Consider the following 21,060-nt stretch of genomic DNA (forward strand, 5'->3'; position numbering starts at 1 on the left):
CCAAATATGACCTACTGATTAAAACTTATCACCAAGTTTGTACTTGCATGAACAAACAATAGGTGCCATATGTAGAGCAAGATTTTCTTACTCTTCTGGACCATCTGAGATCATAGTCGATTCTTGACGAAATTCATGTTTTTTGGTTTTCCGCATTTTCTTTATGAAATAGTCTGTTTGTTCTCGCCTATAAGTTATGAATATTTATTTGATATCTTTCACCTCTATTTTATGTTATTACTATCACTGGGTCGATATCTCTGCTAGTGGACTGATAGTCCCCTAGGGTATCACAAGCCCAGAAGCCAGTACTATGGTTTTGACATGAAAATACTAATTATGTGTTATTGAAATTTTCTATAACAAAAGTTTTGGAAATTATTTAGAATTAAGGAATATATCTTCCTCATGACAAGCTCTGATTTCTTCAAACACATTAAACGAATTTCGTATTTTCCTGACTTGGTGCAGGCATATTTTGTTGAAGAAAAGGGTGGATTAAACCTATTTAGCAAGATATGATCAAAACGAAATTTTGCTACAAACTATACTTTATAAATATGGAAATGTGTGTAATTGTTTTGTTTTGTAATGATACTGTTCATTTCCAAAAACTTTAAACGTGGAATATCTATTTTAGGTGAAATATGTCAATTTTGACATGTATATGACGTCAAAAGTTACCATTTCCTACAAAATTTCAGATTTAAGTACATAGTTCATTTTTACATATTTTATATTAATTTTTATAAGTTTTTAATACTTATTATAAATGTGAGAGGCTTGCACTAGTTTATATCTTTATTTCTCTATATGTTATAAGTTTTTAATTCTTATTATAAATGTGAGAGGCTTGCACTAGTTTATATTTCTATTTCTCCATATTTTATAAGTTTTTTATTCTTTTTATAAATGTGAGAGGCTTGCACTAGTTTATATTTTTATCTCTCCATTTCATGGGCAAAATCGTTTTCTTATGCCGTAAACATTAAACTATTATATAAAAGTATTCTCATTCCGTTCTTCTCTAAGTGATACCCATCCTTCTCCAATATCTGGAAGTATCGCTATGCATAAGCAACATACTTCAGACATGCAGGACTTACATACTGCAACATCTAAGCACATCTGACTAGATATGATTGAATTAGTTTCGATTATAGTTTTGAAGACCTATTTTTAAAACCACATTACTAAGTAAGAGCAGTTTGATTATTTTAGTATTTCAAACACGAAAAAAAAACCAATTGTATATTTCGCAAACTTCGCTAAACTAATAGAGTACAGAAAAATAGTTCCGAAAATGAAACGATCCCTGCACGGAGTTAGTCATAAACCTTGAAGCTGTTGTCGCACTCAGTCGAAAAGGGAAAAATGATACAAGAGAATTTATCAATATAAATCCTGTGTAAAATATTCGGTTTCCAAACTTTGATTTAGAATGTATGTGATGAATAGCACGTACAATGCACATTTAAATTGATATTATATTTATTAATAGTATTGCTTTTTATGTAACATGTTTTTAATGTCATATAACATGTAAACCATGTAAAATCAACGGTCGGAAATAATAAGTCAATACCTTTTCAACTCGTTTTTATGAGTTGTTCTTCTTATGTTATTTTTTACCATTGACACTGTTGCGTAGAGAGTTAAGCGCCTGTAATAATGTTTACCCCCTCTACATTATGTATGAGTCTGTCTCAGTTTTTCAGTGTTTGTCGTTTGATACTGTATATCATATTTGTTTTTCGTTTGTTGTTTTGGACTTAATAGATATAGTTATATATATGTTGTTTGAGTGCAAATAAGACAGATCTCTATCCGAGTCACAATTTTTGAAAGTTAACCATTTTAGGTCAAGGTACGGTCTTCAACACGTAGCCTTGGCTCACACCGAACAGCAAGCGGCAAAGGGCTAAAAAAATACTAGTGTAAAAGCATTCAAACGGGAAAAACAACGGTCTTATCTATATTAAAAAAAGAAACGAGAAACACTGATGAACCACATCAACAAACGAAAACTAATGCACATCAGAATGACTTAAGACAGGTGCAAACAATTGCAGCGGGGTTTAACGTTTTCCCAAACCGCCTCCTTATATCTGGAACAATAGTGTAACAACATGAACGGTACCAATTTTCCTGCACCAGATGCACATTTCGAAAATACATGTCTCTTCAGTGATGCTCGTGGCCAAAACATTTGAAATCAAAAGCTTATATAAAAGATGAAGAGCTATAATCCAAAAAGTCCAAAAAGTATAGCCAAATCCGTGAAAGGGATCAGAGCTTTGTATGAAGAAGATACATTCCTTAATTTATAATAATTTCTAACAATTTGTAACAGCAAATTTTAATAACACAAAAAATCAGTATTTTCATACCAATACCGAAGTACTGGCTACTGGGCTCGTGATACCCTCGGGGACTAACAGTCCACCAGCAGAGGCATCGACCCAGTAGTAGTAGTAACATGAAAGGTACCAATTTTACTGCACCAGATGCGCATTTCGACAATACATGTCTCTAAAGTGATGCTCGTGGCCAAAATAATTGAAATCCAAAGCTTATATAAAAGATGAAGAGCTATAATCTAAAAGGTCAAAAAAGTATAGCCAGTGTAGGTTCACCTGCAAGTTACCTGTCCAGTAAACTTTTGTAAATTCTTTTGTCACATCAAACAAATAAAATAGCTATTGTCCCTGTGTAGTTTATTTACTGGGACCCTTAAATTTCTTCCAAGAGAAATCTATCACCTATCCCAATACTAAATAAGGACTCACAAAACTGTACGTGGTGTTGTAATTATTCAATTTTAATATCAATAATACATTTTTAATGTGATAATATATCATGAGTATAAATGTTCCAGACCGTACGAGTATTTGGACCGTACGCGTACGGTCTGAACCGTATGAGTACTTTTTAAAAATACTTAGGTTGGACCGTACGCATACGGTCTGACTAATACTAATAAGTTGATCAAGTTTATTAGATACAAATGCATATTACAGATCAACATAACTTTACCCTCAAACTAATATAAAAAAGTTAAGTTTTAATTAATATAAAAACTTTATATTCTTACTATTTTACAAAAATCACGCTAATCAACTGTTAATCTCTTGTATTGCATGTTGATCAGTGATACATTAATTCAAATATGATCACTGAAATTGAAGATATCTGAATTAAACACAATATGGGAGGACAGTTGTGTTAGAATGTTTAGCAACTTTACAAAAAATACAAATGCAAAGTAACATACATGAACTACAAACAAGTACATTTTTAAATACGCTACTTGTTGTAGCAAGTGTCACGTTGGGCGAGTGTACCAAAATAGGATTCAGATATACAAGTAAACAAATGTTTATTTCAATTATTCGTTTTTTCCGTTTGTCCAATTGTAATAATAACAATTTGTAAAACTGAAAATAAAGATTGTGATAAATTGTTTAGAAATAACCCATATATGATCCAATCACATGTATAGTCAGCTCGTACTGAACCATACGCGTATACTCATACGGTCCGACCGTACGCGTATGGTCGTACCATGCGAGTATACGTATACGGTCCGGACCGTACGCGTCAGTACAAATACTCATATGGTCTGGAACATAAACACTGATTCATAAATAAAAAGTTGATTTCTGATCAAATATTCATTTGTTTTTTTTGTGTATTACAAACCAAAACTTGAATATTATTTAAATTAAGGTCTTCATAAATGTATTCCACAATTGAACAACAACAAAAACATGCAAATTCATTTGAAAAATGTGTCAGAAATAAACTTTTTATTATTTATCAGATATTATATTGAAGAGATTAGAAATATTGAAATAATATTGAATAAATACAATATTGCCTGCAGTTTATGTAAGTTTATAGAAGTATTTCAATAAAAAAGAAGACAATTTTTTGGTCAGGTAAATTAATCAATGAGAGATAGATTTCTCTTAGAAGAAATTTAAAAATTCCAGTGAATACAGTACACAGAGAACAACAGCTATTGTATTTGTTCAATGGGACAAATGAACTGCCCAAAGTTTAAAATGACAGGTAAATTGCAGGTGAGTCTGTGGAAAAGTATGGTTGGGTTCGCAATAATTATAAGTAATATATTTATTTTTAGAATAATTCAGAACGATTTGACAAACGCGCCCTCTGTCTACATAAGATACATTATGGACGCTCGAAAAAACAAATTAAAAGTCCAAATAAAAAACGAAGTTGGCGAAAATTAAGGACAAAAACTGTATGCATGTCTTATTTGGTAACTTGCTGAGAAATGAGTCGTCATATTGGTAGAGTCTTAATCTACACAACTAAGGTAATAAAGTTTAAGGCAATTTATATCCCTATCTGGAGTTATTTTCTTTTAGAACGATAGGTATTCATTTTAAAGAATCAACCGGATAATAGGTTCCTATGAAATTAGCTTCAATGCGTTAATAATGACTTATGTAAGGTCATTGTTTAACTTGATTTACATTCTTAATATGATTCACTTACACATTTAATTTCTTATATCGGTATCATATGTTGTTGCCACTTATATTCATTTCTATTTTGCATCAATTGATAGTTTTAATGTAGAAACAACCCCTTTTTCCATTTAATAGACCAAAATGTCTACTATTGTCGTTTCCGCTAATACGAACTTTCGGGCCGGTTTGTGAATTAAATAATTTTAAACATCTTACGACACTTTTAAACTATCTAGAGTTAAATTTAGCGTGTAAAGAGTTTATTTTATAACCGGAGAGCATGACTCTATATACAAAATCACTTTGTCTCCTCCGGGACCCAAACCCGGGACCTCTTTTTTGTAAAGGCAGGGCTTTAACCGTCTGACCTTATGAAGTTCTTCTTTAGCTAAACCGCTTACGGCTGAATACATATTTACTATACAAGGGAAACAATCCCGCCACACTTTCTCACCGCATAGACATTATTCTATAATGATGATATCTCTAATTTCACTAGCTAGGTAATTCTTCTATCTGGGTTTTTATTCTTATGCACCAAATGAATCCGGAGAGAAAGATTCTTAAAACAAATTTACGTTGTCATCTCCGTCAATGAACCATGGACATTTGTGTTACAATATATCGCTCCAACCGACTGAGCTAAAAAAAACTATGCCATAAGCTCAACCGCTTATGACTGACTAAGTATTACTATTCAAGGCAAACAACCCAGTCACATATTCACATTTTAATGGAAACCCCAATTTGACCTATGGATATTCGCTTTTTTAGCTTAAGATACACATATCACAATTTAAAGCTCTCGCTTCGTGCTAGTTCTTAACTTTTTACATCTGCATGTACCTTTTACTCTAACACATGTTGAAATACGAATTCATTTTTTATGAAAACAACTTACATGTATTTGTAAGAAGCAATACCAGCATAATCAATTGATAGTTTGGCCATATTTATAAATAAACACTATTTTTCACACGTTTCAGGTTCTAAGTGCAAACAGTGCAGGTAAAATCAGTCCCAATTTAATTAATATGAAAAAAAAGATTGACAATTTGGATAAATGACCTATGAATGATCGATAGAAATATGTAACAATAAATTATCATCCCATGACATATTGTTAAATAAATAATCAAATTTGACAGACATTTTCCTAGCAATCTAATTAAAAACCGACATCTTCATTTAACAAATTTTGGCTGTATGAATCATAATTGACATGTAGTACATACCATTTTTTTCTTTCCCATAACTGACGAGTTAAAATTATAATAACAAATGTTCTTTTTGTTTTTATCTTATTCCTAAATGTAAATACAAGAAACCAGAACTAACTAAAAGCTGAGTTTTTATATGAGTAGACAAAAGCAATTGACGATCTTCTCTTTTGCAAGAGGGGTTTTCATCCTGCATACAAAATGCCAAAAAAAAAAAAAACCACGAACTAACTGAGATAGCAATTAAAACCACTCTAATCATAAGTATATATATTCTCGGGACACTATACCGTCCTCCTTAAGTACAAATTGCCTTTACAATATAGATATGAAAGATTGAGTCCAATTTTTTATTGTTATAGTCCTTTTTGGGGTATTAATCATTGAACCAGATGATTATGGTCGAGAACAATTCTTTCAAATGGCAAATGTATATACTCCTTTATCATGCCCTTGTATCAGAGGTACATTTACCTTATGTTTACAATTATAACATCGAAAAATATCTTCATTTAAGTTTTAGTTCTTGACTTTGACTAAAAGCTTCAACTAAAACAACAATAGTTTACCATCGTTCAAATATCAAAAATCGCATAAAATAATAAATCTATGTAGTGAACAAAAATGATTGTATCACATGGTTGATGATGCTAAGCTGGGTGAGCCGATAAAGTGAACATTCCCTATTCCCATTCTGCATGTTTTCATGTAGAACATGTACCATCAGTTTGTGGGCCCCACTCAGTAAAAAAGTTCATTCATAAAACCGTTTACAATCTTGGATTAAAGAAATGGAACTTGGCACTTTTAAAATTGAAATGACAAAGTTTGTTAGAGATTCTAGTCTGAAGTTGTCAATCTGTGTCAATTTCGAGAAAAAGGTCGAGATATAAATCAAAATTTATGGTTGAGTAGCATCCTAAGGCTAATGTTCACAGCGGGGATATACGAGTTTCAAGCACTCAATGAAATATGGGTCATTAATTGATTTTTCGTGAAGTTTTATAGTTCCAAAATTAAAAAGAAAGTGTATAGAAAATGTATATATATCATTTTATCATATATTTAGTACAGATAAATTATGTGTTTAATACGGTCAACGAAAAGCTACATCTTTTACTTCAGCATCACAAGAGATTAAACAACTGTATGAATTCCAGAAGATGGCGTCGAGTGGAAATTTATCCCTAGCCGAGCCCCGTCGTTCGGGGGATGATAGGAAATACTTATCGCATGAACTAAAACGAATTTAAAGAAAATACTTAGATGTGCATGACTAACATGGAGACACTGCAAACGTTCATTGCCGAAATTAAAAAGATTTAAAATGATCGACCATTGACTGATGTATCTACAGACATTGATGAAAGTGAACCCTTAACACCAGCCTACCTACTATATATGGTCGTCGTATTACATCTGTACCATATCCGAGAATTAATATAGATAATATTGATGAATCTTACGTTATGAACACGTCTGATGCTTCAAAACGTGTACAAATACTTTCGTTTATAATTTCATAATTTTGGAACCGTTGGAAGTCCGAATATTTAACAGCACTTAGAGAGTTTCCCAAAAAGAGTGGAGACAACAAAATCAACATCCGGGTCAGAGATATTGTACAAGTCAATGACGACAAACCTCGAAGAAATCGTTGGAAAATAGCAATTGTTGAAGAAATAGGAAATGATGGTTTAATTTGATCTGCAACTATCAGAACTTACAGTGGCTGTACGACTCGCCCGATCGTCAAACTTTATCCGCTAGAGATCAACGAACAGGTACAACCAATAAGAGCAGATGAGACGAATGAAGTTGATACCAGAAGAACAGTGTCTATGCGAAAGGCAGCTATGCGTGCAAAGCAGAACATTAAAAATTCTTAGATATTAATTTTAAAATCGTTATAGAGACTGCTAATTCTTAATAACAATGGGTTATGCAAGCATAAGTCGTGTTCAGTTAAATCAGGGAACAGAATATCAACATATATGAGATAATGAAATTATTGTCGAGAAGACCGCAGGACCATCTCGGAAGTCATATTGTATCCAAGTTCGACGTTACCCGATACATCGTATTCAACTCTTTTCGCCGGTGCGAAATCACATAGTTAACACAACGCAAGTACTAGAAATGCAAATCAGCATTTAACAGCTAAGCCGTGCATTTTCTGCAAAGATATTTATTCGCCTGCCAACTGCCAGAAAATACGCGATTTCGATGAACGTCTCACTATTGTTAAACGTAATAATTCTGTTTCAACTGCTTTGGAACACATCACATAAAGGAATGCAAATCGAAAAAAGCTCATAAATGCGGTAAACGACACCACACTAGTTTATGTAATGAAGCAGAACACACCGCGAACCTCGACCAGAGAAGTGTAAACCGTTTCACTGACATGAATGATTCTAATCATAGTTGTACGAACGAAAGTACGACATCTACATCAACTGTAGTAAACCTTGTAAAGGATACCAAGATACAAGAAGACTCATCAATATTACACTCGTCAGCACAATCTCACTCAAAAGTATTGTTGAATAATGCCGTGGCCCCAGTTTGGTCAAATATCCATTGCACTGATACAAATATTTTGTTAGATGAAGGCGCTCAAAGGTCTTTTGTAACGGAGAGTCTTGCGCGTGCATAACACCTGCAGAAAGAAGGAACCGAAAATATTCAAGTTTCGTCATTCGGAGAAACCAACATTAATACTAGGCGACTTGATAAATCCTCAGTTTATGTTGAAACTGAATTCCAATACATGTTTTAATCGTTCCTATGATAGCTACACCGTTACAGACCCACATTCGTCACAATGACAGGAACAGTAACTATTTACAAGGAAATTATACTATTAATTGGAGCCAATTTTTAGTGGGAAATAGTTGAAGATACAGTTTTACGTGGAAATAAACCCACCGCTGTCAAATCAAAATTAGGGTTCTTACTTTCTAGACTGTTACAATCAGAAACACCACAGTTATCAACAGCGTCAAGTATTTTCAATGTACTTATTTCACATAAAACAAAGTAGCACGACTTAGAAGCGTTTAGGAAGCTTGAAGCTTGAAGCTTGAGAAATGGAATCTCAAGAAGTACACGAAAAAGAAAATTATAAAGAGTTTTATGAGAACAAAGATTATGCAAAGTTACCATGGAAACACGACAACGATTAAAGAGAACATTATAAACTTATGTATGGACGTTCGAAGTAAATGATTTTGTTTTGTGAACTACGTTAGTTCTACTGTGAAAGAACTGTGAACCAATTTGTTTTCATTTGAGAGACTTTAATTGTAATTGAATGTAACTTATATATTGTATTTCAATTTTCTTTTCTACGTAAAGTATTTTTTGAGGCCCCGAGAATGTCGAGAAGACCGCGGGACCGGCAACGTCTTGGAAGTAACATTGTATCCAAGGTCGATGTTACCCGGCGACGTCATCGTATATTTGTTAGTAATTAGTATAAACGTTAAACTGCAAAGCTGTTAATTGTTTATTTATTTAGAGTTACTTGATCAGAAATCGTCCCACCCCCAATTATGATGTTGAGGAATGTCAGAATAAATTACTTTAATATAGTAATGTTAAAGTGTTGGTCTCCTGTAAATTGTACTTTTTTTATATTTCAGAAATGTTGTGGCTATTTGAAATGTATTAAAATGTAGAGGACTGAACAGGAAACAATTGCAGATGAATATTTGCATCAGTGAAGGTGTAACTTGCTGAACACATAAATCAGTGAATTTAAAGACATGTAGGTGTATGGTAGAATAGAACATATTTGTTCAAAACAAGTTTGACTGATTTGATGAATTCATGACAAATTAATAATAAATAATAGAATTCATTTTAATATATGGGCTTTAAACTATAATGTTTAAAAATGATTTCCACTAGTACATGTACTGTATATGCATATTATTTGGTTCTCAATCAATGTCTATATATTATTTATAAAATAATTAACATATACCAATTTACATTTGATTAATCTTTATTTCAATTGTTTCCCTTGGACTAATAATTTGAATATGTTATTGTCATCAAACATGCTATCCCCATGTATACCTTATAAACATAAGACATGTTGATGTCAAATGATGATAAATGTATCTATTCAGTTAAACCATTTCTTAGAATTAAATGATATATACAATGTATTAAACGACCTCACCAATAATGTTGAATTTGACATAACCTTAGTTATTGTAATAACTAATTTAAATGATTTCAATAACTGAATATGTGTTAATTAAAGTTTGGTTTCAATCCAAAATAACTCAGTTTTTAAAGCAAGTTATTTAACGAAAAAAATATACAGAAACTTAATGTTTATACCTATGTTTACATTTGGACTTACAATTAAGTTGACGATAAACAAGGTTTATCTCAAAATACATTATAAGATTAAACAGATATATAGATAAAGAACGAAATGATTTTGAGATTGAAAAATAATGCATTGACCACACAAAATACAACATATTTTGTTTATATTAAATTAAATATACACAATAAATATATCTATAAGCACTTTTCTTAGCCTGACTATCAAACAGTTTCTATAAAAATCATGATTGTAGAAAATGGTACTTTTAACAAATAGTTCTATATTAAGTCCACCATATCGATTATAAGATGATATCTACATCATTCACGAAGGAGGAAATTTTAGAAAATCACAATTTCATACATGTTTTCATTAATATAAACATGAACCAAAATATATTGAAAGAGAGTTGCTGATTACAAAGAAGATGGTGAACCAAATGTCTAAATTGTTAAAATTTAAACAATCAATTCCAAAATCGTACGGATACCATCATTATTTTGTTTACCGTTATGAAATATCTGTTTCATAGATTCTACTGGTATGATCTTTACATCTTTATCCAAATTCTGTCCTCTTTTCCTTGAAGTGAACTCATTGAATTAAACTTTAAACCGAATTTTTCTTACATAAGCAACACAACGAATGCCAATTATGGCTCAGGATCTACCTACCCTTCCTGAATATATGAATTAAATCCTAAGTTAATTGCGGTTTGTGTTTAGTATTTAGTGATCTATGTTGTGTTTCGTAGACTGCATTTTTTGTCTTTTGCCATAGTGATGTCAGTTTGTCTTTTCTGTGTCTTAATATTACTTTGGTGCCTTCCACGTTTCTTTAACATGTTGTATCCTTTTTAATGGAACAAAACTAAAGATACAATTTGCAACTAAACTATGATTAAAAAATATTCATTTGCCGCACAAGTTCGTCGGTTTGTCATTTATCCGGTTGATTAACTCTAAGCGAATGGTATCCGTCGCCATGGATAAACTCAAATATAATAAAACACACGACGTACAATTTTTGCTGTTGGGGCTTCTACATTTTTTAGTTTATTCAGCATAGCTGTCTTTTACAAGCATATTAAAACCTCATTCAACATGTCGATACTACATGGAAAATTTATAAATTTTAATGTTTATTTGCCTTTGGTATTCAAAACATCATATGTTAATCTTGGTGAGTATGTTACTGATAAGCTTTCATTACGAAAATGACCGATTTGACCGATTAATGGATACGTGTGTTTACAAATTGATTACTCACTTATACCAGAGATATGAATATGATAAATATTGATTCGTTCAAAACTGAAAAATTGCTATAACTCTTCATCCTGCATGATCACTATTAAAAATAAATCAATTAACTTTTTACATATCATGTTTATTGTTCTTTGTCAGCATTTTCATACATTGTTTTAAAATTGACTCATGAACGAAACTTTATTTATGATAAAATAATAAATGTAAATTTACAGAATTCAAATTCATTTCATTAGCTATTACGTGTTAAACATATTAGAAACATTGTGTTTATTATAGATTTTGCTTGTAAATGAATATGCATTTGATGCACATTAAACATGATGGATGTATAACTATAAAATATAAAACTATTATATTTAGTTTGGTTAGCAGTAAAACCAGGTTCAACCCATATCTTTTCTTAAAATGTTCATAAAAAGTCAGGAATATGGCAGTTGTTATTTAATAGTTTGTTTTTATTTACATTGCATTGGCGTTTGTCTTTGTTGCACTTCAGTGTTTCTGTTATTTCGTGGTTTCTCTCTCATAATTTTGTTTTTTTTCTGGGTTTTAGTTTGATACTGGGATGTGCTTTATTTCCTCGATTGATTTAAGATTTTTGATCAGTATACCTGAGGTATACTACTTTTGCCTTTATTTAATATTATTTCTTTCAATGTTGATTTATAAAAAAAACACAGTTTATGTTTTTTTGGTTTTATTAATTTTTTTCGAAATCAATTGGGGTGCACCAGAAGGATGTGCAGATTTCATTTGCTAACTCCGAAACTTGACCGAATTAGAAGTTTTAAAAATAAAACACGATTTTCATGACAAAACATACATTTACATTTATGGTAAAAAATATAAATATTTATGTTATGTAGAAATATAAAGTGGTTAACCAAAAGACACTGAATATTTATATATCATACTAATTCATAATTTCTTAATTTCAGTTGGACTGTTTTTCAACATATGTTCTTGAGACAAAATATTAAATGATTTTACAAAACAGTGTTACATACCACATCTTCTAATAGCCTCTATAACAAATGCAAGTATCATCCATGGTCCAATATTTTGAAAAAAATAGAAATTGTCAACATTATACCAGACTAACAACAAAAATCTCCCCTACCCTTAAACTTCTAAAGTTATGGAAATTGAACTGAATGTTGTTTAGGTCATACGATGCCTCATATACTTCTATTTTGAAAAAATAAAATTTCCCAAGTGTTTTAAGTAGCATAGAAAAATATTTCCGTAAATTATGTAAATAAACTCATCGTAGATACTAGGATTGCAATTTTATATTTACACTAGACGCACGTTTCGTCTACAAAAGATTCATCAGTGACTCTCGAATCAAAAAATGTTAAAAAGGCCAAATTAAGTACGAAGTTGAAGAGCAAAAATTCCTAAATGTTTGGCCAAATACAGCTAAGGTAATCTATTCCTAAGAAAGAAAAGCCTTAGTATTTAAAAAATTCAAAGTTTAAACCGTACAACCTGTGTATATTATTTTATTTGGTGGCATTTTTTATTAGGTTATGTTTGTCTTTTTGATATTGTTTTCCATCTAACCACCTTAGTTGATTAATTTTGTATTTACATTGTGTCATCGATCACATTTGTTCGTTCAGTGTATGTTCAGTTGGTTTTATTAATATAAGACGGACGAAAAATACCAGAGGGACATTCAAACTCGTAGATCTAAAATAATAGTATGTCTGTTGATTGAGCTAAGCCATTTCAATTGATAAAGTAAAGTGTGTGTTTCTAAGCTGCGATTTTACACTATTGTTTTAGGGTTGAGTGAAGGTTGGCGCTTATTGTCTATCAGCATGTAAAATCGTGTTTATTATAAATATAATGCTTTTATCATAATGTCATCGATTGTTTAAGGAGGTAGACCTAGGTTAGGAGAAATAACTCTTAAAATCTTCATTACGTTTGTGTCAGCCATTTTCATAAATATGTTCTAAGCTTCTTAGATACATAGTTCATTTCCAATCTGTTTCAGGTAAATGCTTCAAATTCATTGACGAAACCTAACTTTTACAAAAGCATAACTGATTTAAAGAGTTTTCTCCCTGAACCAAGGTCTACCCCTTAACCGCATGTACTTGGTTGTTTTGTTTGAATTGTCCTCAATACTCTTCAACTTAGTTTTGATTTCTAACTAGTTTGATCTGAGCGTCACAGTAGTCTTATGTGGACAAAATGCGCGTCTTGTGTATTTTATAATAAAACTTGTACCTTTGATAACTATGTATATGCTGTACTCACCACAATAACCGAAATCAATAACTGTTCTGTAAAAAATTGACATACCTAAAATATATTGATTTTTGTCATTTTATGACATTGTTTTTTTCCGTTTGGAACCACCCAACGTCGATTTTGTTTAAAAATAATGTAATAAAACAAAAACACGTTAATGTGCAATGATAAAATTGAGATGGTTTCAACAGATAATGTATGTATGAACACTATCTTTTCTTTTGTTTCTCTTATGATTATGTTCTAGATTTTACTTTCAATCCTTTTTTTATAACAAAAAGTTTAGTTATTGAGATTGTCGCGAGAACATAATGTCTGTACAATTTTTACCTGTACATTGTCAATGTCGTATTGTCAGTGACATCGCATTGAACGAAATTACGTTAGTTGTATATTAAATGCAATGGCCGAACAGTTGTTTATCAGTTAAACGATTTATCAATGGACAAGAAAAAATATTTCGAAAATGTAATAATTTACACTTTTAGCGGCCCCAGTATGTTTAAATTGTCGCGGTAACATAACATCCGTACTATTGTACTTGTCCATTTTCGACGTTGCCTATTTTTGAAGTTGTATTGTCAGTGATCTGGATTTGGATGGAAATACGTTAGTTGTAGTTTAAATGTAATGACTGAACAGTTGTCGTAATGGACATTTCATTAACTATCATCTACATGTATGTTAGTAATACCTATAAGTCACACAGAGTGATATCTGCCTATATGGTTTGGTTATCGCATTTTACTAAAATCTTGGACTGTTCGTAGACGCAGAGATTTGCTAGGTAGTTTATGAAACAAAGAAAACTCATTGATTGAACAACTGCTCTAACGCGAATTTGTGAATCCGTTCTTACGCATTCATATCATGTGTGCTTTTTATGTTTTCTGCTTTAGCGTGATGTATTAAAATGTGTTTTCAATTCTTTAGCATAGTGTATATTGTTTTTGTTCTTTAGTCTTATTCACGAATACTTTTGCATATTGCTTTACTTTGAACTCTTCAAAAATTGAAATGACAGGTATATGTCATTTATTTATGGACATGTTTGTTTAAAAATGGTTATGATGTATCTATATCTGGCTTGTTGTGTCTAATGTGTATTAATGCATATGTCGGTTTTAAAAGCTTTCACAACCTTACATCAGTATGTTATATATATAACATTGTATTGTCAGTGTTAATGAATTGGTACTGGTAGCAAGGAAAGTTATACTATCCTAATTACGAAGATGAAAATGTTTGATTTATTTGGGAATATTTTTCTAAGAACTTAAGTTAATGAATATTGAAAAATTACAAAATATGATAAAAAAAGAAAAACAAATTCTTTATATTGTGTACTTGCCGATCCGGATAGAATGGATGAAATACATTCGAAAATACAACGAAGTACCAAGTTGTACCATTTTAAGTGTAAGTCTTAACGGTAATTTGCTTCTGGACAAATTGGCATTTCAGTTGCGCCCATAACAATCTATCATTTGCGCCACAAACCCCGACTCAATCGTGCCAAGTTATTAATGATATTTACCTCAATGATATAAGTAAAAGATTTCTTTTGAAAAGAGACTTTTAGTATCAATGTTTCAACATAGTTTTGAAGCATTATTTTACATATTCATCAATAAACAAAATGAAAACAGTACAGATAGCACTGATTTTGTTTTATCGATGCTTAAATTGTACGTTTTGCTGAGCAAATATTGACCGACTGTATCTTTCATTGTTTAATAATAATAATGCTGTCCACATCTGTTGTGATTCTCGCTTGGTAAGTCTTTATGTCAACCTATACAATTTGCCTTAATTTTTTTCAAAATATAATATATAGGTATCCCAAATGTGAGGTCTCAAAAAACTAAAGGAATATGTTCTTCTCTGTTGTAACCGAATACATTGTGTTAATGGTGGAATTTTGGGTCTTCAATGCTCTTCAACGTTGTATTTGTTTGGCTTTATAACCTTTTTGATCTGAGCGTTACTGATGAGTCTTATGTAAACGAAACGTGCGTCTGGCGTACTGAATTATAATCCTGGTACCTTGGATAACTACTGTTATCTCAAAAATGCAAAAACTATACAATTTTTAGCCTTAGAGTGACTCAGTTGTGTTTTAACAATAAGAAAGATAATAAAATTGAAATTGGAAAAGAAAATAAATCAAAGAGACAACAACCATACCAAACAGAAGACAATAACTAAAGGCCACTTTAATCACTTATATACCACATGGAGGGAAAATCTGTCCCATATATTGAACGAGATGATTCGTATTCAGTTTGCATTATTTAATAAAACGTTTCCGTCATGACCCTACAGAACAGTAACTATTAATCATCACGCCAATGTACATGTATTTCATTACGATTATAACATGTCCGTGTATCTGTGTTTATTCAATTATTGATTATGATATTACTTACTTGATTAGGACATACAGTGCAAATAACTCATAGGACCAAAGTAGAATTATTTTTAAACGAAGGTTTAAGCTACCACTGTATTAAAAAGAGAGATTACACTTATGGTGTCCTGTAATTTTACTCTAAAAGAAGGACGAAAGATACTGTTATCAAATTCGTAGATCGAAAATATAGCTGACAACGCCATGACAAAAAAAAGAGACAAACAGACAAATAATAGTACACAAAACGCAATATAGAAAACTAAAGACTAAGCAGCACGAACCCCTACCAAAAACTGTATGTGTAATCAGTGCTCAGGAAGGGTAGACAGACCTTGCTCCACATGTAGTGCCCGTCTTGTTGCTCATGTTATTACAAACCCAGTAAAAGTCTCATCCAGTTGGTCACATTCGTGGTAAAAAGAGAAATTAATTGTAGATACGACACAAGTAACATATCCGATATCATTTGTGAAACGTTTTTCTATAAAGGTCAACTAACTCGTGCTGGCGTCTGTAAAATTTAAGGAGAGATGCCTTCAACTTCACCATTTGGAACTTTTGGTTTAATAGCTTCCTTGTGAGCAGAAACCCTTTATCAAGGCAATAATGATTGGATATACAATATTGTATCAATTAGGAGATATATACTTCGTATGAAATACACATAACGGTTTTACATGATTTTTGTTACCTAACGAATAGATAAATAAATATTTTATTCCTTAATAATAGTGCCTTAAAAAATTAGACAGCAGTAGTTTATCGTCGAAATGCGCATCTGGTGCAAGACAACTGGTACCGTTAATTTTATTACGACCACTGGGTCGATGCCTCTGCTGGTGGACTATTAGTCTCCGAGGGTATCACCAGCCAAGTAGCCAGTACTTTGGTATTGGCATGAAAATACGGATGTTTTGTGTTATTAAAATTTGCTGTTACAAAATGATAGAAATTATTTTAAAATTAAGGAATGTATCTCCCTCATGCAAAACTCTGATTCCTTCTACGGATTTGGTTATACTTTTTGGACCTTTTGGACTTTAGCTCTTCATCATTTGTATAAACTTTGGATTTCAAATATTTTGGCTACAAGCATCACTGAAGAGACATGTATTGTCGAAATGCGCATCTGGTGCAAGAAAAGTGGTACTGTAAAATCTCATAAATCTATTTAGACGATACAAATCCATGAAAACATTACATTGATGAATCTTAAAAATCACAAAAAGTTCAAAAGCAGAAAAACAGTAATGAATTACGGTAACTAATTCCTTTTTCAACAACATAACATTTATTTCTTGATTCAGTTTCTTAATGAATCAACCATTAATCAACAATAAAACCGAACTTTCGATATAAGTTTAAAAAGGAGAAGTCCCTAAAACATGTAAATCCAAACACTCGCCTATAACAACCATTTTGTCGGTAGTACATTGACTTTCCTAATTTCAGATCAATATTCAGCACTTGAATTGTGCACAGTACATTTAAGCCTACATACTAAATATACATGAAATACATCTTGTTGAAAAATTGCATTTTATTTTTGGTGAGGGATAACTTGGTTTTTCGTGTTATCTTTTTGTATTTTATGAACAAACCATCATACAACTCTCATTCAGTTTCTGTAGGTTTGCTCATACGTATTTTGAACTTCAATTATTTACTGAAAGAATAAAACTAGCGTGTTTACAAGATGATGATTGGAATTGCTCTTAAGGTCTTCCAAATTTTTGCACACCAGATCGAGTACGTCAGAGGCTCATTTTGTCAATATAAGAATTCCTAATGACGCATTACGTTATACAGATAACGGCACAAAATACGTAAAACGTCCTATTTCATGTTGCAATAATGTAGTACAAATACAGATTCATGATGTCACAGAATTTACATCATTTAAGTTGTCCAATAGCAGCATATTAAAAATTTTCTTGTCGTAGTTTTTAGACGTTATTATGTAAAACCAATTGTGTAATAATTGTCTCGTTATGATTTATTGTATGTTACACTACACTATGTGTCACCATTTGAATTTATGAATAAGTAATGATAATTCTAAATCTAAAATACATACTTTTCAAACTGTATATTTGTGATATATATACATATCATCATTAATTGACATAGTGTCTCGATTTTATAAATACATACTTTCTACCAACTGTAATTAAGACTTGAAGTCCAACAAACCTCTTTTGTTAATCAAGTTATGTAAAGTACTTGATAAATGACTTAGAAATTACCACTGCACTTAACAAACAATATCATATGTTTAACCACACCGAAAACCACAAACGGGATTTCTTCACTTTACTTAATTACTATAACAAACAAATTGTCATCACAGGTTTAGAACCCACATTTCAAATAATTGAATTATATGATATAATGGAATTTGATGCGACTTTCATATAAGTGGGAGGTTTAGCGCTATAAACCAGGTTCAATCCACCATTTTTAACATTTGAAAATGCCTATACCAAGTCAGGAATATGAGAGTTGTTGTGTTTTATCATTTGATTTTGCCATTTAAGTAGGGACTTTCCGTTTTGGATTTTCCTCGGATTTCAGTATTTTTATGATTTTACTTTTTACCAGTACTGCAACTGATCTCGACAAAGATGTATTCTACCTGACTTTAATGAAACGGAATAACTCACGGCTTGAAATCGTCAGACCTGTAACGTTTTAGCATTTGGAACAACTGATTGAATAATTTTGGTCTGGTAGTACAACTATTTGAGATCTCACAAACATGTTTAACCCCGCCGCATTTTTGCGCCTGTCCCAAGTCAGGAGCCTCTGGCCTTTGTTAGTCTTGTATTATTTTAATTTTAGTTTCTTGTGTACAATTTGGAAATTAGTATGGCGTTCATTATCACTGTACTAGTATATATTTGTTTAGGGGCCAGCTGAGGGACGCCTCCGGGTGCGGGAATTTCTCGCTATATTGAAGACCTGTTGGTGACCCTCTGCTGTTGTTTTTTATTTGGTCGGGTTGTTGTCTCTTTGACACATTCCCCATTTCCATTCTCAATTTTATTTCGTCTTTTTTTTTTTGTATTTTAGTACGTTTACGAAAGACCTAAAACCATGGATTTTGAAAGTCTGTTTCGAATTTAAAGACAGAATAATTTTGTACATTTTTAGACTATCTTAGTTAATATTTTCGAAGTAACAATTGAAAAAAAAGAAGTTCAAGTCAGATGTTCGTCTTTTTAACAGAAGAAACTAACTAAAATGACTACTATGATACCACACATTAACAAAGACTTACTCGAAGTTATTACCATGCCAGCTCCAGATTTTAATACCTGATCGAAAAATTATGTCTTAACTGTATAGAAATAACACACAAACCGTTATTGGTTTAGTATCATCTAATCATAAATTATACGAAAAGAATTTACCCTGTAGCATCCAAACAAATGGTTTTCGAATGAATGTGTTTTCATTTACAAAACAAACCCCTGATGAGTTCCTCAGCATCAATTCCAGAAAATGACATCTTATACTGGCCTGACAATAACGTCGTAACTATATCTCTTGTGAATAAGTTTTTGTAAAGGTTTGGTTAGCTTTTGAGTTGAATGAGATAACGTAAACAACCGAACTTTAAGAACTTGATATAACTAAAGAGAATCCAAATGTTTACCTAGATATAATAAAAAAAACATTTTAATTCACGAAACGAAAAACACAGAATTGCAAAAACTTGTCGAGACCAGAAAGCAAGTTATCAGGGTTAAATAAGTATAGATTTTTTAATTCCAAAACAAGCATCTCATTATGCATAATTGGATACACAGATATTTCATTTATTTTAATGATATTATCGACGACAATTGAAAAATTGTCCACGAAAAAATATTTAAAAAAATCTGCGAAACATCAGAAACTTCGAGAATAGTAGTCCTGAACGCAATACCAACCTCATGGCTAAAAGATTTAACTAAAGAATCCATCAATTTAAAGGTAAATTTTAACAGATTATTTGAATAAAAACAAGGAACCTATCTAAAAAAACGTTTAAACCCGCTGCATTTGTTTTCACATGTCCTAATCCAGGAACCTGATGTTAAATAGTTGTCGTTTGTTCATAAGTGTTTCTAGTTGTTCCTCGTATTTTGTATAGATTGTTTTGTAAACTCGATCGCTTGAAGTCACGTAAAGTTGCTTGATACCGTTTCAGAGCCATCTTTGATTTGATTTAATTTACTACCGCATGGATATCAGTAAAGATTGTTTACTAAAGTATATAACATCTTCATTTCATTGTATCTTCAGCATGGCCGTGTATTCGGAGGTTGGTTTAGAAAATTCAAACATGGATACCTTACCTTGTTCCATTTTTAATATCTGAAATGTTGTCAATATCGCAAGTACATATCATGATAATATTGAATATAGTGAAAAAAAGGTCTTTCAGATTGACGTTCACCGATATTTACACTAGAAAGTTTTTTCAATGGCACTCATACCATATATTTTAATATCTATAAATCCCTGCAAAAAATATTTGGTTAGTTTTCTCAATTGAATTTTTCATATGTTACATGTCTGGACCTTTCCGATCACAAGGTATGGGTTTTCCACATTGTTGAAGGCCGAACGATTGTCTATAATTCCTCACATCAACTTCAATTAAACTTTGGTGAATGGTTGTCTCATTGACAATAATACCACATCTACTTTTTTCTATATAGCAGAAGGTTTGACAGCAAACATTTTAACCCCGTCAAACGGTTTTTTGTATGCTGTCCAAAACCAGGAGTCTGTAAATCAGTGGTAAAAATGTAGTTGTTGCTGTAATCCATATCTTTTGTTTATGTTGTCTTACATTAAGCCATCAAGTTTCTTTTTTTTTTAACTGTTTTACATTTTATTATTTTATCACCTTTTATAGCTGACAATTCTGTACGCATTTTACCCATTGTTTAACGACGTACGATGAGCTAAATTTGTTTACTTCTTCGTCATTTGGCCTGTGCTACATGAATGTTTCATTTGCAATCATACCTCATCGTTTAATTATCAA

Source organism: Mytilus edulis, chromosome 5 (genome assembly GCF_963676685.1).
Source record: "Mytilus edulis chromosome 5, xbMytEdul2.2, whole genome shotgun sequence".
NCBI classification, from domain to species: domain Eukaryota; kingdom Metazoa; phylum Mollusca; class Bivalvia; order Mytilida; family Mytilidae; genus Mytilus; species Mytilus edulis.